The sequence below is a fragment of the Nicotiana tabacum genome, chromosome 1, assembly GCF_000715075.1.
Source record: "Nicotiana tabacum cultivar K326 chromosome 1, ASM71507v2, whole genome shotgun sequence".
NCBI classification, from domain to species: domain Eukaryota; kingdom Viridiplantae; phylum Streptophyta; class Magnoliopsida; order Solanales; family Solanaceae; genus Nicotiana; species Nicotiana tabacum.
Genome location: NC_134080.1, coordinates 176,923,029 through 176,946,135, shown reverse-complemented (window position 1 = coordinate 176,946,135; position 23,107 = coordinate 176,923,029).

Genomic DNA, 23,107 nt, shown 5'->3' with positions numbered 1-23,107 from the left:
GTCCAAATCAATCCAAAATCTTCGTGGAACGAAACTTACCAATCCCGCAAGTCATAAAATCACAAATGCACATGTGTGAAGCAACAAAAGGGAAACCAAGGCGCAAATACACAAAACGATCGGTCCGATCATCGCATGTACCGAGTGTGGTTTACTCATACCTCACTTCTTCACATTCTTTGTGCAGATCCAAGTACCACAGAGAGTGTTGGTCGTTACTGCGCTGATCTCGAGTTGCCATGGAGACTTCAAGGTAAACATGTTGTTCCGATCGCATGCCTAGAAGTCACCTTTCATTGTTTTCCTTACTACTGTTTATTGAAATTCCAAAATAGTATTGTATTTTGAGATTTTTTGTCTATTCACTGTAGAGCTTATTACCGGATTTGGGATGGTGATTGTTGTATTATCATATTGGCTATGTTTTAGTCCATTTTTTTTAGTTTTATTTAAATATTAAGTTGTTATATTCTGTTCGGTGTTATTGTGTGATAAGCTTACTTAATCTTAGGGATTAGGTGTCATCATGATCCTTAAGATGGGATTTTGGATCGTGATAATCATATAGACCTATGAAAAGTCTCAAATAAAGGGGTGTGGCGTTAGAACCCAAAACAACATGTAATTAAGTCGGTACACCAAGTTAGCAATCAATGTTACAAATAGATTTACATGAAATTTCTTTTTATGTAACATGATGTTCTAAATATTTTTTACACCATCAGAACTATATTATAGTATCCAAGTTTATTGGAAGGAGAAAACTTAAATAAAATTTAAAAACAAAGATGAAGAATATTCCGACGAAATACTCGAGAGTGGTGTGATTATTTCATTGAAGTTATTTTCAGAATCCTAAAAACGATAAATGAGATCTGTGTGGTTATTATTTCGTTTATAGATAAACGAAATATTAGTGTGGTTATTTTCAGAATAAAATCAAAATTTTAGAAATCTGGGGAGACGGGCATAAAGTCTTCCCTCTGTGACGATTATGATATTATTTTCTTCCATAACATTAACGGATAGGTGATAATACAATAATTTAGAGGCGGAGACAAAATTTTAGTTTTATAGATTTTGAATTTTATAGGTTCAAATGATAATAGTTGCGTTCTAAATTTATTTTTTGTATATATTTATGAATTTTTTAAGACAAATATATTATTTGAATAAAGGTTATTGGATTCGACCGCATACGGACTTCTAGCTCTGCCGTTGCAATAATTCCCCTTCCGGTACCCAGATACTAAGACAGCCAAGTAATCCCAATAAGGATTCCAATTATAGACTCACTAATAATGACTTACTGAAAACGAAATTTAAGTGGGACAAATTTATAGTTACACCAAAATCTATTGATTTTGTTGCCTTGAACTATTTTGGTAATTTATAATTAGTGTACTGCTGTGAATTTTCTACTTAAGCAATTTTATCACAAGAAACACATGTACAATAGATTAGTTGCATTGAACATGAGGAAAATCTTACAATTATCGTTCTTTGCTAGCATCATTGTTCTTCTCACATTTGTTTCAGGTATTACTTTTCACCTATCCTTTTTCTCCTCCATTTAGGCTTGATAGCATTAAAAGGAAAATGTCGCACAGAAAAACAAAATAGATTCAGGCACTGATCAAAGATTTTGCAAAATTTTATCAATCAAAATAACTGATCTTTGTTGCATTATAAGGGTCTTGAGTTTTCATCTTAAGTACTCCATCCGTCTCATATTATGTGTGGTGTTTCTCTTTTACACGCCCCTTAAAAAATATTAATTAGGAAAGGGATTGGACTATTCAACCCTTATATATCTCATAAGATATAATCTCTTTTATTGAATATTTATTCTATTTATGTGGTATCTCCATTTTCAAGAACAAGTATTACTAAGGGTAAAAAGGGAAAAAATAAATCAATTTTATATTTAACTTTTAAAATGACAAATAATTTGAGACAACTATTTTTAGTAACCACGACTGTTAATATGAGACGGAGGGAGTATATAACATACGGTCCCCACTACAAAAGATTTTTCTAAATGTAGTAGGCGTGTAATTTTTCCAAAGATATTAGTTGTTGAAGCGGGTGGGGGGAGGAACAAGAAGCTTTCTTTTCTTTAATAATTTTGTAGATAAAATTATCCTGCAGTTGTTGGTACTGAAGGATTTATGACTAATTTTGATAAGATGTCTTCAAATAGATGGGAAATTTGTGCTGCTTGATCAAGGGAAGGTATGTAATGCCTACACAGGAGTAAATCAGTGCAGCTTCGGACCTGATCATGGCTGCTTTCAGTTTTGCACCTTACGTTATAAAGTAGCTCTTACTACTGCATTTTGTGAAATATCAGCAGGTGGAACCACTTAATGCCGTTGTATATTTAATTGCTAGTCTGCTTATATATGTAGCCAAGAATGAAACACAATACGAAATGAGATTTCATGTTTTAAGATTATTATTTCAAGGGCAAATAACAATTTTGGTCCATAAATTATTGTTTTATTTTCGTTTTGATATCATATAAATCGACGAAGCACATGATGGTGATTAGATGATGGTGATCCAATCTAAAGAAATCTTCAAACTGGATCATCCACTTTTAGTATTTTCCACTTCAAACTCTTATATATTCATTCGATGAAGGCAAAAATTATGTCAACTAAAATATTCTAATAGCTTATCATAACTCGATATAAAAGTTGTGCATTTACTTTAATAGCTCAAATAGACTAGAATAATATGATAATATACACTCAATTATCATAAAACCATATTGTTTTCTTCATGCACTTAAAAATAAATTCTATTTGCTCAAATATCTCATATGAATTTCATGATATTTCACATTATTAGATTTAGCTAACATATGAAAAATTTAATTTAATGGGTAATATTTAACCAAACTAAAATTATTTCTACAAAGAAATAAAATAATTTTCATAAAAAATTTATGTAGACAATTAATGCTCATAATTATTTTATACATAAACTATATCCTAATGTAATATAATTGTCAAAACGTATAAAAGTCTACTGACGTTTCATGTAGATTTAATGTGTATTCTATAAATCATTACAACAGTATTTAAATTTTTATATGCATGCACATTTTGAGAAATTCTCTTGACTTACAAAATGAAATTACAAGCTAATTAAAAATTATTTTTTTACAATATTTTGGTGACACAATACTTGAGTTCAATTAATTGAATATACTCTCACTTTAGTTAGGGAAGTCAAAGTTGCCAATATCTCTCTTTATATACGTGACACTTCTTTTTAAGCACGAATTGCATTTTTCTTTTACTAGGAATTTTCATGTTTTTTATTGATATCTCACTCGCAAAGACCAAAAACACATACAAAACAAAATGCCGCTTCAGAAACAATATTGTTTCCATCTACACGGTTTTTTACTCTTTTTATTTTCTGTCTTTGTCAGAAAATAGTGCAAATCTGCACTTAGAGCTTCAAGCTCGATAGGTCCTTCAATGGTGGAAGGTTCTAGATTGACGAAGAAGAAGGAGAATGAAACATTTAGTAAAATGATTGTGTGTATTGCTCAATCTCTGCAGAGGAGTATATACAGAGGTGCTTCTCCTTAACTCCACTAACTAACATTTAATTTACCAATGGGCCACTGACATGTGTCACTCCTAACTAACCAATTAACTAACTAATCTAACTATTAACAGCTGTCAACTATCAGTATAAGAGGGAAAAAATTAACACAATACAAATACAGATCATAACACTCCCCCTCAAGCTGAAGGGTGCAGAATATTCGGAACACCAAGCTTGCCTAAAAGATGCAGGTGTTGAGCTTGACATAATCCTTTGGTGAGCAAGTCAGCAAGTGGATCTCGAGTATTCACATAGACTATCTTGACGATACCATCTTTGATCTTGTCTCGAATGAAATGATAGCCAACTTCTATGTACTTTGTACGCTCATGGAAGATGGGGTTGGCTGCTATTTGCATAGCAGACTTGTTGTCACTGAATACTGTAATTGGAGTCTGAATGGCCATACCTAGTTCCTTGAACAGGCCAAGTAATCAAGTAATCTATGCTACAGTTGAAGGCAAGCTTCTATATTCAACTTCAGCTGAACTTCTGGACACAGTTTGCTATTTTTTTGACTTCCAAGACACCGAAGACTCTCAAAATTTGATGGCATAGCCTGTGACTGATCTGCGAGTATTTGGGCAAGCTGCCCAATATGAGTCACATCAATAGCTTAATTCAACAGCAGCCCCAGCTTTCAACCACACCTCTTGACCTGGAGCATTCTTCAAGTATCTCACCACTCTAAGTGCAGCTTCCCAAAGTGATCTCTTAGGATGCTGCATGAATTGACTTAATGTTGGAACATCATAGCTGATGTCTGGTCGTGTAATAGTAGCATACATAAGTTTCCCAATCAGCTTCTGGTACAAAGTAGGATCCTGTAATGTGACATCTCCCATCATGCCATTGAGCTTACCATATTCAACTGTAGTTAGTTTCGGACTAGTTTCCATAGGAGTGATAGCAGGTTTAGCTCCACTGAGGCCCATATCAGAGATGAGCTCTAAGACATATTTTCTTTGGTTGAGTATGATGCCAGACTTTGATCTGAGAACCTTAATACCCAGGAAATATTTGAGTTCCCCCAAATCCTTTAGCTTGAACTTCTGATGGAGTACTTGCTCGGCTTCAAAGATCAAGTCTGCATTGTTGCCTTTGATGAGCAAGTCATCAGCATAGACTAAAATGATTACTATGCCACCTTTTCTCTTCAAGGTGAATAGGGAATAGTCATGACTACTCTAAAAAAATCCTGTTCCTAGCAATGCTTCTGTCAATTTAATGTTCCATTGTCTAGAGGCTTGTTTAAGCCCATATAGGGATTTGAGTAACTTGCAAACTTTCTTCTCCCCCTGTCTCCTAAAGCCTTCAGGTGGTTCTATGTATACTTTCTCATAAAGATCACCTTGCAAGAAAGTATTGTGTACATCAATTTGTTATAAATACCAACCTCTGGATATTGCTAGTGTTATCACAAATCTTACTGTGACCATTTTTGTCACAGGGAAAAAAGTGTCATGATAGTGAAGACCTTTCTACTAGCTATAGCCTTTGACAACCAATCTAGCCTTGAACCTTTCAACCTCTCCATTGGCATGATATTTAATCTTATATACCCACTTAGATCCCACATTTTTCTTTCCTGCATGTAAATCAATAACTTCCCAGGTGTGGTTGTCCTGCAGTGCTTGGATTTTCTGGTGCACAGCCTCAATCCACCTAGTGTCTTTGATTGCTTGTCTGAAAGCCTTTAGTTCCACCATGCTTGAAAATTTAGACAAGTAACTGCAGTAAGTGGGGGTAACACCTTGATGTGAGAGATAATATGCAAAGGGGTATTTAGTGGAAGTCTTGTTTGGTGCTATATAATCCTTTATCCAAATGGGCTCCTTTGATTCCCTAGCAGATCTTCTGATAAATGCTGGTGGTGATATTTCATCTGCTGCTTATGGTGCCACTTCCTGAACTGTGTCTTCCTGTGATGTTATAGCCTGTTCAGGTTCATCACCTGCACCTTCAGAGATTGGCTCTTCAGGTTCAAGATTATCAGGTGCATCAAGTGTGTGAACTGCAGTAGCAGGTGTTTGCACTTCCTGCACATCCTAATCTTGTACACTATCAGTTATATCAAGGAACCATTGTTGTTCTGTGTCTAGGTTTGCAGCAAAAGGAAATTCTATCTCTTTAAAGACTACATTCCTACTTACAAACAGTAGGTCTAGCTCATGCAGCAAACTTATCCCCTCTTGGTACAGTGATTGCATAACATAAGCATCCAATTACCCTTAAATGCTTCAGAGATGGAGGCTTAGAATGTAGCATTTCATAGGGACTCTTTCCTTTAATGGCTACAGATGGTAGTCTGTTAATCAGGTACACAACTGTGGTAATGGAGATACCCCAGTACCTGGTTGGCATTTTGGATTGAAGCTTCAAGACTCTACCTACCTCTAATATATGTCTATGTTTTCTCTCCAGAACACCATTTTATTGTGGAGTATGTGTGCAGCTACTCTGATGCATTATACCTAGATCTTGTAGAAGTACTGAGAATTAAAAAATTCTGTTCCATTGTTATATCTTATTATTTTTACCATAGTCCCAAACTGATTTTTTGTCATCAAAAGAAAGTTCTTAACATCAACAATGACTTATGATTTGAGTTGTAGATGAATCCATGTATATCGACTAAAAGCATCTACAATGGTCAAGAAGTAGTATTTCTTATCATAGGTAGCCATCTTATAAGGACCCCAGAGATCCATATGAACAAGAGAAAAAGGGAATTATGTTCTGGAACTGCTAATAGGAAATACTAGTCTAGCTTGTTTAGCTAATGGGCAAACAAGACACTTATTCAATACCTCATTATTTACATCATTCTCTAAGTTCATACTTTTCATAGTAGTTGATGAAGGATGTCCAAGCCTCATATGACATAGCTTGTTTTCTTCTCCTTTTACTACAGCAGCTAGTCTCTGATTTTCAACTTTTATTTTGCTTATTGCTTCTCTCAAAATGTATAGTTAGCTTGGATACTGACAACAAATTGAATTTGAAGTTCCAAACAAACAAGATTCACCAACATATGCAACTGTAACCTTGTCTCATGTGGGCAGATGTACACTATCCTTAGAGGTCTTCCTAGTATGGATTTCATCTTTCAACAAACTTTCAGTTGCTTCTATGTGGTGTGTGGCACCTAAATCAACAATACATTTATTTGCAAAGCTACTAGTCATTAAGCAAGTAGCAATACCTGCCATATTAGCTTGGGCATCAGTGTTGTCCTTTCTCAGTACTGCCAGAATTTGTGTGTATTGTTTCTTAGTGAAGTATGGTCCTTTTCCAGCTAGAGTGGTCTGCAAATCAGTGCTTGTGGAAGAACATTGGGATTGAATCTCATTACTTGCAGCATTTCCCCATACATTGTTCACAGTATTAACTGATTGTTGATTTCCAAATTGTCCTTCAAATTTGCCATTACCTCTACGAGGCTGTCCACCCAAGTTGCTAGTATTAAACTTCTTCTTTCCCTTAAAGTCTTTAGGATATCCTATAATTTTATAACAATTCTTCTTTGTGTGACCTCCAAGCTCACAGTGCTCACATTGCATAAAGGGCTTCTTTCCCATGTAACCTTGGCCTCTGCCAACTTTCATTGCCATTGGATCAATTTTTTCATTCAAACCAGAAGATGAGCATTGGGATTCATCCTCAATTACCATAGCATATTCTTGATTAAGTGATGGTTCATTCGATTGTAACATAATTTGTCTCATAGCTTGGTCATAAGAGTCATTTAGGACACTTAGAAATTGTAGCAATCTTTGTTGTTGTAAGTGTTCAGCATATTATCTTGAATTAGAGGCAATTACCATAACATCATACTCATTCCACTAACTTTTTAACTTAGTGAAGTAAGTAGAAATAGAGTATGTACCTTAAGATAGAGTAGCAATGGTTCTGTGAATCTGAAAAATCCTTATATGATTAACTTTGTCAAATCGTTCTCTTAGATCTTTCCAGACCAAATGAGCACTCGAAGCGTGTGCAATTCCACTAAGTAGCTCCATCGATATTATGTTCATGAGCCATGAGAGAACAAATGCATTAGATGTTTCCCATTGTTTATGCAATTCTGTCTCATATGACTCCTTTGAGCAAGTTCCGGTCACGAACCCCAGTTTACTCTTCCCTAATAGTGCGATCTTCATTGTTCTGCTCCAAAGGCCATAGTTCTCCGATCCTATTAACTTCACATGAATTAGAACAATGCCAAGAGTGACGGATGGACCTAGATACAGAGGATGAGTGTAGGAGAAGAAGGAGAATGAAGCATTTAGTAAAATAATTGTGTGTATTTCTCAATCTCAGCAGAGAAGTATATACAGAGGTGCTTCTCCAATAACTCCACAAACTAACATTTAACTTACCAACGGGCCACTGATAGGTGTCACTCCTAATTAACCAATTAACTAACTAATCTATCCATTAACAACTGTCACCTATCAGTATAAGAGGGAAAGAATTAACACAATACAAATAGAGATCATAATAGTTTTTCATCTCTTTTTCTCTATTATTCTCAGGTCTGCTGCTACCCTTCGTAATCTGACGTACTGTCAGGTATCTTCTTCGATTTCCCTATATCTTTTTCTTTTCTCTTTAATTTGTCGTTTTAGCTGTGAGTCTAAAGTGTTCATTCAGGTTTTTTCAATTTTTAATAAATATTGAATAGTCATACATATCAAAAAATAAAGATTGAATACTTACCACAATCCAAGTCAAAAATATTTACCCCAATCCAAATCCTGAAAATCCTCTCCATAATCGCAAAATCTGAGCTCTAGATCTCAAAATATGATAAAGTAACCAAAACCCTCTAAATATAGTACTTATGTTATTATGCCCAGTGATACCCTTCGCAATCGTAGGACATACGTCACGATCACAAAGCACAACCAAACGTTGCTTCAAAAAAAACTACGCAAATGTGAGGACCTAGCTGTGGATACGAAGCCTACCACCAGTAAGCCTACGCCAACGCGGTCCTTCACACGCGATCGCGAAGGATAAAAGCCTAACGGCCTAAGCGGCTTTCCCTTCTACGCGAACGCGAATCCTAGCCCGCGATCGCGAAGAACAAACCTCTCCTGACACCAAAATTCTCTCTACGATCGCGATCCACCATCCGCGATCGCGAAGCACACCGGAACATTAGAAAACCAGCAATTCCAAAACATGGTGAAATGGTTCGAAACCCATCCGAAACACACTGAGGCCCCTCGGGACCTCGTCCAATCACACCAACAAATTTTAAAATATAGCACACACCTACTCAAGGCCTCAAATCACACAAAAAATATCAAACCACAATTCGCACCTCAATTAGAGACTGAGGAACTCAATCCAAATTTCAAAATTCAATACTTATGTCGCACATGCCTAAACAACTCAGAATGACCTCAAATATTTTGTGCAAGACCCAAATAACACAATAGACACATCACAACTCTCGGAACCACTATCTAAACCCGATACCCTCAAAGTCAACTCCCGATCAAACCTATCAACCTTCCAAACCTTCAACTTTCCAACTTTTGCCAAATAGAATCAAATTAACCTAAGAACCTCGAAATCCAAATCCAGACATACTCCTATGTCTAAAATTACCATACAAACCTATTGGAACATCAACACACCATTCCAGGGTCATCTACATAAAAGTCAAACTCCAGTCAACTTTTACATCTTAAGCCTCCAAACAAGGGACCAAGTGTCCCAATTCAATCCAAACTTTCCCGAACCAAACCAATCACCCTAGTAAGTCACATGACGTCAAATACACATTTCTTAGACCTAAAATAGAGGCATCTTGGTCTACATGTCCTCTCTCTCACGGCCCCGCATACCCTCAAGCCTCTGTGCGATCTCTGGCACTTGCTGATATTGGGTATTTGTATCCAGCTCTCGATCCATGCCAAATCACTAAATCGGACAACATACTCTAAAATTGTCATAGTACCCTAGTGCAGATGCTCAAACTCCACGCGACATGTATCCCCAATGGCTTGAGGAACAAACTCTCTCAAGAATATATCAAAAAACTATGTCCGTGTGAGTGAAGTTGCATCGGCTGGGCTACCCTTATCGTAAAACTGCCACTACCAATGCGCTCCTCCTAACAGGTGGAATGTAGTAAAATCAACCCTGCTCATCTCCAAAATACACATAGTGCGGACAATACGGTAGTACTTGTCTAGAAAACCTTGTGCATCCTCTGTAGCTAGGTCACTGAACATAGGAGGATGATACTTCTTGAACCTCTCAAGTCTAGGATGCTCCTCCTCAGATGCCACTGCCCTAACCTTTGGCTGAATAGGAACAATAGGCTACACTATCATAACCTCTAGGACCTGATCAACCGTGGGAGTCTAAGCTCCTCCCCCAACCTGAGATGTGGCTGGTTCTAGTGAAATCAACCCCTCCTAAGCTAGAGTACCGAACATGCTCAAGAACTATGCAAGGGTCTCTTGAAGTGCTGGTGCAACAGGCACCTCGGGTACCTGCCCCTCCTATCAACTGTGGCTACTGGTGGCCCCTCTATCGCAGCTTGGGCAAGTACTCTAGCTGCCCCTCCCTGGCCTCTATCCCAGCCCTAGCCTCTCGCGGCTCTAGTGTATATCTAATTGTCGAATCCAGTAGTACGTGTCCTCACCATCTGTGAGAGAATAGAAAGACAAAGGTTCAGAATTTCGAAGTTAACAAATTCACACGATAAGGAATCAATAAAGTGAAGTTTCCTAACAGTTTTGTAACCTCTCAAAGATAAGTACAGACGTTTATGTACCGATCCGCACGACTCTATGAAATCTTCTTATGAGTATGATACCAGCTTGTCATGACCCTAATTCCCCACCGAAGGATGTCATGATGGCCTCTAATCTCTAAGACTAGGAAAGCCTAACATGCATGGAGAAATAGCGGAAATAATAATAGAACTTCAAACATTAAACCATCTAGCTATCATAAAATAACTCAACAATATAGCCAAAAATAACTCCAAAATTCTCGTGAGACTGAGTCATAAGCTCTACATGGATATACCATAAAATACCTAATATATCACAGTCTAATTAAATAGTAAGTAGTAGAAAGACAAGGACAAAGGATGACTCCGAGGCCTGCGGACACCAAGCAGGTATACCATGAAGTCTCCAAGATGTATAGCCAAATAACTGATGCCTAGCCTAATATGAGGTACCTGGATTTGCACAAAAAGATGTGCAAAATCGTAGTATGAGTACACCACAATGTTACCTAGTAAGTAGCAAGCCTAACCTCGGTAGAGTAGTGATGAGTCCAGGTCAAGACACCTACTAGGATAAGGAAGAAGCTGAACAAGTATAGTTCAGTATAATAATGGAAACAAATGAAAATGAGGCAATAAAGAAATACAATAAGGTAAGCTACAACTGAATTTAAAGAAATAAAGGCAACAAGGAATAAATAGATAATAAGAACATCAAGAAAATAATGCGAACAAATACAAGTGAGGTAAAGGAGGGATAACTACAAGAATCACAGCTGAGGTACCGCCTCGTAATCTCATTTCACAATCACAATCATAGTCTTTTTGTATATCACCGTGAGAGCCTTACATATAGTTTCAAAAAGCATTTTTCCTGAAATAGCTACCCGCGTTTTAGCCAAACTCATCACACCACGCGACTTCAAGTAGTTCCTTACTAGCAACATGCGTATCAAGCCCACCTTATCTCACTTCATACATATCAACCCCTATCCTTATACCACCACATGCGTATCAATATTGCAACATAATACAACTCGTACCACAAATGTCCAAGTGCCACAACTTGCCAAATGAATCAACAATATTAATGTTTCCATAACAAATAGCCCTTGGCTCAACAACAATATGTACAAGAATCTCAACAATAGCAAACTGAAAGTAAATAGCTCAATAAGAATGGTATTTCAACAATTAACAATATTGCCTCAATGTGATCACGACTTTTACAACTTCAACACCAATAACTCAACAACAAGATATTCCATGAAAACAACAACTTCAAGTAAACAATTCAACAATTAAAGTAGTAACAAGACAATAACTTCAACTAAAGCATATACGAGAAAATAACAAGTAAAAGGTGGAACAAGTGTTAACTATGTCAAATAAGGGATATGACGGTAGATTAAAATATTTAAGGGTATACTACCAATGAAAAGTATAACATGTTATGCCAATTCAATTAAAGGCATGAAAAGATCCCAAATAGCCTAAACCGATCAAATACCACATATAGCCCGTGTACTCATTCGTCACCTTGCGTACACAGCTTTCACATAGCACAAATAGCACAATCAACCCAAATCCTAAAGGGTAGTTTCTCCCACACAAATTTAGGCAAGATACTTACCTCAAATAACTTTGGAAGGAAGTAGCTTTTCAATAAGCCAAGAAATATCACTTTTGTGGGCCTAGGAGCGCATCCGCACTTGCGCTTCTGTGGAAGGAAGTTGCTTCTGTGCATTCGCTTCTGCGGAGAAATGACTGCACCTATGGTCATAGCTCTCCTAGCCCAAACTCACTTCTGCGGCTCACACGCTGCTTCTACGGTGCCGCACCTGCAGCCCAAAGTGTGTAGGTGTGATTGCACCAGAACCTCAGCTAGGCACAAATTCTTCCAAGTCCAAAATAATTCTGAATTCAATCTGAATCACATCCGGGGACCCCGGGACCCCGCCCAAACATACTATCGTCACTAATCTATCAATATTAGGCTTGATACTTACTAGTTACCGACCGTGGTATAATCATACTACAATTATGTATATTTTTATGCAGATTCAGGTATTAGAGATAACAGATTCCGACAGAGTTACTTTCTTGAATCGCGAGGATTGAAGGCAGATCTAGCTTCTTGGTCATCGCAATCCCTTGGAGTCGTTTTCCTTTTGATTGTACTGTTAATTCGTTATCCGAATAGTATTATATTTTGTTTTGAGATATTTCTATGTATTTTTCTAGAGTTCATGGCTCTGTACTACCTAGTTTATTTAGGATGTTGTGATTATTATCACGTAGTCTTATATCACATTTATTTCGGTATTTATATTAAATTTTGCTTTAAAATATCATACTTTATTTGTTTATGTAGTAAATAATCGACTTACCTAGTCTTAGAGACTATGTGCAATCACGACGCCTAAGGTGAGATTGTGGGTCGTGACATTAACACATATAATAAATTTTCATGTGCTTGAGATGGTTATTAACACTGAATTATAGGAGGTTGTTGATCCCTCAAATATTTTTCACAGGTCATCTATGATTTCTCATTTGCCATCTTTTAATCTTAATAAGATTCCAACTGAAGCTTATGTGCCGTGTAGTGAACCACTAGGTAGTTGTTCATAACTTTGTATTTTTACAACGGTGTAATCACAAAGTACATCACCAAAAATTGACCCGACACCTAGTAGCTATGGCCATGGTTGTACTAGTTTTGGCACACAATTTTAAATTAAAAATTATCATTATTATAATTTCGGAGATGGTGCAGAAACCAACAAAGCAGCCAACACATTTGTGACTATTGAGATTCCGTAGATTCAAATATTTTCATATATACTAACTCATGTTGAAGATAATGTTCTTGTCAACAAATGGAGTGATAAATCTGAGAATGATGCCCAGACCGACGCATAAAAGTCAGATGAGGTTGACGACTCTGGTTCTGCTTATGATGTTGACAATAATGGACCATCGCAAGTCGATGATGTACAACAGACACATTAATTTCATAGAGAGAACATTCTATTTTTATATAATACTAGGGAGCATGAAGAAGTGTTTGAATCTACCCGTGAATCAGAGGGTGTTCAATGCAAAGTTTAGATGTATGATAATGCAACTGCTCTTGAGTTTGAAATATTGTTCCCCATTATGGAGAGACTGAAAACTGTTATGAAATTATGGATTTTGCGGGAAAATAGGAAATTTAAGGTGTCAGAAGCAAAAAATAATTCTTGGGTCATTCATTATAGTAGGTGAGAATGCGATTTCAAGTGATTGCTCAGAGGTAGGAAAACTCAAACAAATTTCTGGATAATAAAAAAATACTATGGCAAGCACATACGTCTGATGGGTGTAATCGTTGAGAATCATTATAACTTGGAAATTAACCTTATTGATGCTTTGTTGTTACCTTATATTAGAACAATCCTTAGTACAAGTTTAAAGAGGTGCAAACTACAGTCAAGGCTGCAGTTTCACATACTCTGTCATACAAAAAGGCTCGGTTATAAGAGTGCATTCAAGATAATATATGGTGATTGTCGCACCTATTTTCTTACGAAAGCGGGTTTCTATGTGTGACAACTCTTTTACAGGAGGTATTAAAAAATAAGAGTCGCCACCTAACAATTTTGAGGTCCGTCAGGGCACCTATTTGTAAATTAATTTAATTAGAACTAGTTTGCATTACCAACGATTGGGTAAGGGCTCAAATTACCTCGAAGAGAATATGTTAGGAACTCTTTAAGGTCCACAACTGTGGGTTCCGGCCAAAATTAATGCTACGTGGAATAATTGGATTATAATTGTCCTATGCGATCATATAAGTGAAGGAAGACAGAGAATTTAAATGTTCAACTATGATATAAAACGAGTTTAAAGCATATTTCACATGTAAAGGAATTAGACTATATATAAATGATCAGTACAAGTCTTTGGAGGTTACAAGATACAACCTAATTGCTCTAAGTTAAAAGAAGCAAAGGCGCGAGAAACATATAAAAGGGGGTCCTAAGTTTTTTAGCCTAAAGGATCATCCCATACAATATAAATAATATTTCGCAACTTTCTTAAGGTAATGGTTGCTCATATTATACAATGCGCACATACTATTATGTCCTGCTATCTAATTTCTATGTTAAAGTTGCTTGCCTAAAGCGCTAAAATTCAATTATAGGATGTATCCTATGCGTACACTATCTGTCATATGCCTATGGTCCAGGAGGCTTTATACCTACTATTTGGGTGGTTCTAGACCTTACTCAGGGTGCTCAAAATGATAAAACTAGGCACATATTCAAAAAAAGTAGGACTACACATAGAGACAACGAATGGCGCAAGTTAACCTCCATACATAAGCAATAAAAGCACGCAAACATATTCAGATTCTACAGTAGGCTGTTTTAGAATCTAGATATATTGGAGTTGTTTAAGAACCTATAGGCATGGCTTCTATGCGACCACACAGTTTAAGAAATCTCATGGGCAGTGCTGCTGTCGAGATTATCAAAATTACAGATTACAAGTAATATAAAAGCCTATAGACATTATCTCTAAATGATGTGTACAATGGGATAGTGAAGCCATTTGAAAATTGAGAATTACTTGTATTTGATCCTATTAACATGCTTTATAAGGGAGTAGCAATATCTTATAGGTAGGCTCTATCTAGGTATTTGAATGTAGGTTTATCATGCTTATTCATATAGGCATCTTATCTAGGTAGCAGTGTGATAGGAACAACAAAAACATCCCATTAGTTAATCAATTAAGGCCCTATAGACATGGTATCTAGATGAGTATTAGCAAAGACATACATTAATATGATCATATATGAATGATATCTAATAATCACACTGCAATTTTGCAATTTGAGTAAATCTTGATGTTTGATACCTGTAGGCATGGTATCTAATAGCGCATAGAAGTAAACATGTGAATCAAGTAAAGCACTTAAACTCTTACAAACATGCTTCTGATAATGTGCGAGCATTAGACAGGTTGAGTAGATGAAGTGTTTGAGTTTCTATAGGCATGATTTCTATTAGTGTGTAGAATTAAAGCATGACAAACAAATAGCAAACAAAGCAATTAAACCTCATGGACAAGTTTTCTACCCATTCATGCAAGAATTAGAATAACTCAACCCCTTTTTTCATTAATTTCCTCATCATTCAGTTTTAAAAGTTATTACAGACCACACTGAATAATTACAGGCCCAAATGCAAGTACGAAATAACCTAGTAACATATCTAGGCCTTCAAATAAGTTTAGAACTTTATGAGGATAGCAGGCCCAAACTCCAGGTGTAGGCAGTGTACTTGTAACCCATAATACCAAAGGCAGGCCCAACATGCCAGGCCCAACATGCCAGGCCCAAAAGTTTCAAGTAATTAAGCTAATGGATGTCAAACAAAATTACTCATAGAGTAACTTAAAAATTTAGTTCTTATAACTGAAACAACTGCAGTTCCAACCATTTAAATAACTAGGGTCATGCTGAATTGAAAGTAGACACATACGGGAAGTTTATGCTTGCAATTCTAGAAAACAAAGTTTAAGAGTGACATGATAGTTAACTACTTGAAAAAAGTTCCAATACAAAGCATTGTCCAGAACTGTCTTGAAGAACTTTAGGCAAGGAATTTGAACATGAAAATCTAGTAGGGTCATAAACAAGAACAAGTGAGGTACATTCGTAACATGGGGTGTCTACATGAAATAGGCCTAGCGTAGTATAACAAATTCATAATTGCAACAACAAAAACAACAACAACAACAACCCCAGTTGATCCCAACAGGTGGGGTCTGGGGAGGGTAGTTTGTACGCAGACCTTACCCCTACCTAATGCAGGTATAGAGGCTATTTCCAATAGATCCTCGTAAATTCATAATTGCAACACTTAGTCGAAAATAAGAAAGATTTAAACATGCTTAGTACTAATCATAACATTAGAAGAGTTCAAGAAACATGTCACTTAGACTATTAGAACAGGTAGGTATCTAGATTAAACCAAGTTGATGTCATATAGGAGAAGAAACTAAAAACTAAAATTTTCTCTAGAAGTCTTAGGCAACACTGAAGAATATTTGATTAAATGATCATGGAGCACAACATCAGAGTTCACCAACAACTTAGAAACATGTTTGGCTAAGTATTAAGACAGTGTTGTATCAAGGGATAATCGAGGATCAATTTGCAGGGTAACAGTATACTATAGTTTCAGTGCAAATGTTCAATGTGAGATATGAGAAAGGATTCAATATTAAACGGCCAATATAGGAATTTAAGCATACATAAACATGATAGCCTCGAACAAGAATAACAACCTAGAATTCTTCCAAATTTACTACAATGACAAAACATATACAAACTTATACAAGTTCTAATGAAGGATTGAGAAATAAATTCAAAGCAAGTTCGACACATTATCATATAGGATTACAAAGGCCCACATAACACAAATGTTCAGAAGCATGAACGCAAACAGGGAAGATACATAATTGTGAGGGTTTGAACACTTACCAATTTGCAAATTTAACACCATATAGAGGAGAATCCAGTAGCAAAGTAAGAACAACAGTAAGAATTCCAAACCCTAGTGCGTTAGAGTTCATAGGAGCTTTGAACGAGCACCAAGAAGTGCTCGCACTAGGGAGGTAGATAGAGAAGATTCTGGTGGCCTTGGCTTTCAGCCGGCCAAGAACTCAAGTTTCAGAATTTTATAGAGCAAGTGAGAGTGAGAGAGCAATAATAGTAGTTAAAGTCTTCTAGGGGAAACAGGGAAGGGGGTTTATATAGTAGCAAAAATTAACACACAAACAAGGAAATACAATCGATCGAGCATAATAAGGAAATAAGAGCATGCAAAAATCTATTCAGAATTGGATTAAGAGAAGAAACCAGGTAAACCATAGTTTGACAGATTTAAGAAATTGCCCGGAGATCTCGATAAATCAGCCTCGTATAGCCTTGCTATGAACGTATACATACAAAATATTGTCTAGATCTTGAAGATTGAGGGCGATTGTACTTGATTTGGAAGATTGGTATGTGCCAAAATCGGGCAAGTACTAAATAATATCATATTCACACAAGTAACTGTGATACAATCCATATATGTAAGTAAATAATGGAAAGAATCCGTGGATGGATTGAATTTGGAGAAGAATTGGAGGCAGTTGCTGGGGTTTGTGAGGAGAGGAGAAGGTTCGAGAGAATACAGAGGTAGTTGTGTCAGGACCCAAAACCTAACCCGTCGTGATGGTTCCTGCCGTGGTACTAGGTAAGCCGACATTTTCAAAACACTTTCAACATTTAACTGAAATGATTTAATACATTTTTAAATAACCAGAGTCTTTCATAAAAACAGGGTAAACCCACAACATAAGTGCGGAAAATAGCCCAACAACGGGGTGTCACTAAGTCATGAGCATCTAACAACCAGTCTAAGATTAATGTTTACAAGATTCTATGTCAAAACACCAATACAGGAAATAAAGGATAACAAGGAAGAAGAGACAAGGACTACGAACGTCGGCAGCTACCTCTTAAATCTCTAATACTCAACCACATACGAGATCAACATCCACCGTGTCCGGAAACACATGGATCTACATATAAAGTGCAGAGTGTAGCGTGTACAACCAACTCGGTAAGTAACAATAGTAAATAAGAAATTGAAGATAGTGACGAGCTACACAGTTATAGTTCATTTTAAAAATTTCAGCAAGAAGTAGACATGCTTTCAAATCCAGCAGTTTATGTCAATCAGTTTTATACAGTTTCAAGTTCAAGTAAACTGGATAAAAAAATCTTCTAGAAATTTCACGACAACGATAGGTAGCCACTAAGTGCACAACAAATGAAAGCAAGTATAGCCTCTTAGGACAATAGTCACTCAACTCATCTGAACAACTCAATCACTCGGCTCTCAGCCCTCAATACTCACACTCAATTGGTACATGCGCTTACTAGGAGTGTACAGACTCCGGAGGGCCTCCTTCAGCCCAAACGCTATATCACTGTGGTGTGCAGCCCAATCCATAATATATAAATAGCCATAAGGCTCGTTGCGGCATACTCTCTCTATCTCTCTCTCTCTCTCTCTCTCTCTCTCTCTCTCTCTCTCTCTCTATATATATATATATATATATATATATACACACACACACACACACATAAACTTTATATACACTCAGGCCCTATCTCAGTCACCAACCTCTCCAGTTCCTCGGGCTTTCCGAAATCATATAAATCAGCGCAAACAGAGATAATAACATGTATCAACAAGGAACATGAAGAGGCTGAGATATGATACACAAATAAAGTTATGACTGAGTACAAGATAACAAATAATAGCTAATTCGACAAGTACACGACTTCTGCCGGTCCCAACAGTGACATCATATAGCCTAAGCGTGATTTCTAACATGGATTCTAGTCCAATTTCTATAACACTAGGGGAATATATGTCAAATAATAATTTACTCAACTTTACAGTTCCATGGGACGGACCAAGTCACAATCCCCACGGTGCACACTCACACACCCGTCACCTAGCATGTGCCTCACCTCCAAAATAATCACATAGCACAACATTCGGGGTTTCATACCCTCAAGACAAGATTTAAAACTGTTACTTACCTCAATCCAAGCAAAGCGCTACTCCAAAATGCCTTTGCCTTGCGAGTCGGCCTCCGAATATCCCAAATCTAGCCACAAGTAGTACAATACAATTAATGTTGATACCCAATTTTTCCCTCATATTTTTAAATTTTATATATATACTATCAAAAAAGTATATTTGCATCATCACTTGGTTTATAAACCTATATAGGCATTTTCTATAACTTTTCATAATTTTTAGAGCTTTAAATTGATTTTTCTGCATTTAAATTACTTAAATAATTATTAATTATTCCTTCAAAATTATTTGTGATGACTTAATCATCCAAATTATTATTTTGCATCCACATATATGTTTCATAATTATTTTTTCTTTATTTCGTATAATTATATTTGCATTTTAAGCTATTTACCTAATTTTGCAATAATAGCCTGTATTCACATATAATTGCTCTTTATCTATACTATTTGTGTCAAAATAGCCTTTTATATTTTTATAATGCTAAATTATTGTTGTTAATCATTTTATTACATAAATAATATTTTTATTTATTTATTAAGTATTGTTGAATTTTAGGTATTTAAATAATAGCCCATTCATAAAACCAAAATTGGACCCAAATCAGCCCAATTACCCCTGGTCCAAGACCAATTAACCCAACCCCACACCCGATCGCGACCCGTTTGACTACACGACCCAAAACCCTTCTTCAATCATGACTGTTGATCTCACTGATCAATGGCCCACATTACACCCTCCCTTTTAATTATACCCAAACCCCCTAACCTAAATCATTCTCACCTAATTACCCCTGGTCCAAGACCAACTAACCCAACCCCATATCCGGTCGCGACCCATTTGATTACCCGACCCAAAACCCTTTTTAAATCATGACCGTTGATCTCACAGATCAACGGCCCACATTACACCCTCCCTTTTAATTATACCCAAACCCCCTAACCTAAATCATTCTCACCCATCTGCTGCATTTTAATCCTCTCCTCTCTTATCTCTCAAACCCTAGCCATCTTCCCCAAATCACTCTTTTAATCCCACCTGACCATGGGATTCCATGGCTGTTTCTTGCCATATATGATCTCTCCCTGGTACTGGATCCTTTTTATAGTGCTTGCCTAAACATGGCAAGTAGATCTCACAAGAATCGAACCAAAACAAGTTCAGACCCATAATTTTTCTGATTATTCTGTCTATATTCGTTATATGATCTATTGTAAGTACGAATATTGCTACATCCCCTGTTGATTCTTACTTACCCTAAATTAGGGTTTTCATATCCTTTAGATCGGACAAATATCAGTTCGATTCTCTGATTTTTAGTGTTATTGTGTTTATATTCATCCTATACGACTGTGTAGTTGTATATTTTGTTGATATTTGTTTTTCCTAAAACGAGGTTTTACCTATTTTTTCCTAAATCTGATTTTACTGATTCTAGATGATACTGCTTCCTTATTTACGTTTGATTTTACAGTATTTCCTTGTTTATTTATTTAATTTCCCCTACTATATAAACTTCTCCCCTCATTCCCTTTAGAGAAGACCGAAATCGTTAAGAAATTCATTAAAAACTGAAGTTACTACTCTTTGTTCTCTCATACTCTTGTTCTATATTCTGGTTCCTGGCCGGCTGAAAGCCAAGGCCAGAAATTCTGGGTTCTAGCTACTGTGGACTTTGTTCTTTCTTGTTTTTCGCTTAACTGGTGAGTTTTTGAACTTTTGTCACTCTATTCCTATTTGCCTGACACTTGCATATGTTTTCACTTCTGGAGATTATAGTTTAAGGTTTTTTCTAGGATGTTCTTGTATGCAATTCTGATCTCTTTACTTCAATTTTAGGTTTCTCTAATCTTTAGCTCCACCATGTTGGTAATCTGAGACATGCCTGAACCTGATTTGAATCGATTAATTTCTTTTCAAGCTCATTTAACCTATGTGTTGCAATTTGCTAATGTTAAGGACCTTTGTACTTTAGCCTCTCTATAGTATTTAATTTTGCTATCAATCTTGTTACTTGGCATGCTTTCATATCCCTTTTAATAGATTAGTTGATGAATATAGTCATTAGCTATATAGCACAACTCTGTTTCATGTCCTATTCTGAACTTGCTATGGTAATATCCTGCATAGGTAGTGTAAGGCCCCGTGAAGATTTCTGCTCAAAAGCCCGAATCTCGTGGTGCTAAGTTAGGAACATGTGTTAGAAGTTCGGGACTTTTTGGACTGATCTATACTCTAAAAAGTCAAGAAATAATGTTGCGATTCTGCGGCCGAGAATACGGTCGCATATCAGGTATGCGGACTGCATAGTCGCCGCAAAATGAGTCAGTGTGTTGGTCAAATTTGAGGTCAACTATGCGGTTAAGTATGCGATCGCATAACCAATATGCGGACCGCATAGTCGTTGCATATTTCCCTTGGGATTTTGTAAGGGGCAGTTCTGCGGTGCATTATGCGACCGCAGAACGGGTATGCGGACAACATTTCTGCCGCATTTTTGCGGTCCATTATACGGGCCGCATGTCAGCTTTGCGATCACAAATGCGATCGTAGATCTGACTCGGGGCTCCAATTTTCTAAATTTTAAACCCGACCTCCTATCATTATATACGGTGCAATAGCTCATTTTGAGGCTGTTTTCCTGATGCTTTTAGAGAGAGGGGGGTCTTAGAGAGGGGAAGTGACTTTCATCGATATTGATCCAAAAATCCTTGTTAAAACATTGAAGATAATCGAGTGAGGGACCTAAACCCTCATCCCAAGAGGCAAGGCTTCATCACCTCAGCTCTCATTTTTACACATAGCTACAAAGGGTCATTAGTAAAGTAATTCGTGGGGGTAAGGGGGTTTGCATTGCATGCATGTGTTCTTGAAGAGTATGGGGAATTATAAAAGAGGAGGTATGGGTAATGGGCTAGTGTAATCTTGCATAAAAGAACCATAAGGCCTTAATGAACACTAATTTCTCGGTAAAATGCTCAAGAGAGCTTAGATTATGATATTTTCTTGATTATGAGTTAAATTGTGCTATATTGCTTAAATAGATTGAAGTGCGAACATTCCGGAACATTATAGGACTAAGGAAAGCTCAGTTGACGTATGTATGGCTAAAACCCCGTCTCTTAGAAATTGAGCTTCCATGGTGCCCGTGTAAATGTTGTAAGTTCAAAACGTGATTGATACAGTACTTGTTATATTGAATGGATTATTATTGTGAAAATGTATGTGGTAGGTACTTCTTCATGTGTTTAATGTGTTATTCTTTGTATATGGAGGATGTGTGGAGAACATGGTCTATGTGCTAATGCCTAAATGTCATGCCCAGGTTACTTTGGGACTAATATGCCAAACTTGACGAATTCCTCTTTGTGCTTATGATTTAAATTGCCTTCGTATGCGCCTATGATCTTAAGTGGAAAAGTAAATGTTGAAAATGGGAACAATGTGAAATGTGAATTATGGAATATGAATCATGTATTGAAATGCTTAGACCTTAAATTTAGATTGAAGTTGCATTGTTGTGCCATCTACGTAAAGTCTTATCTATGCTTATGATTTAAACTGCTCTTGTGTGCACCTACTGTCCTAAGTGGCAAAGCTAATGTTGAATATGGGAATGATGTAAAAATGTGGCCTAGTGCCAAGGATAATGTGATAAGTTGTGGACCCAAGTGCCTATGAAATGATATATGTGAAACGAAGTGATTAATGCGATGGGAACAATGCCTTGGAAAGGCGGCCAAACCGATCGGGCCAAGATCGGACTCCGCTCAAGATAGCGGTGGTATTGTGAATGAATTCCGAAAAAGAAGGAAAATGAGATTGTGATTGAAGTATATGTCTCTAATGAGGTGACCTAGCCGATCGGGTCGAGATTGGACTCCGCTCAAGATAGCGGTGGTATGTGAACAAATGATGAATAGTATGGAAGTTGCACGATTCTTTTGATTGATAATGTGGTGATCGTTTGAAGTTTTGAGTTATATTTGTGAATTCTTGTTCTTGTATAGTTCTTTCTAACAAGATGGTGTTTAGTTATACATACTAGTACTATTCCATG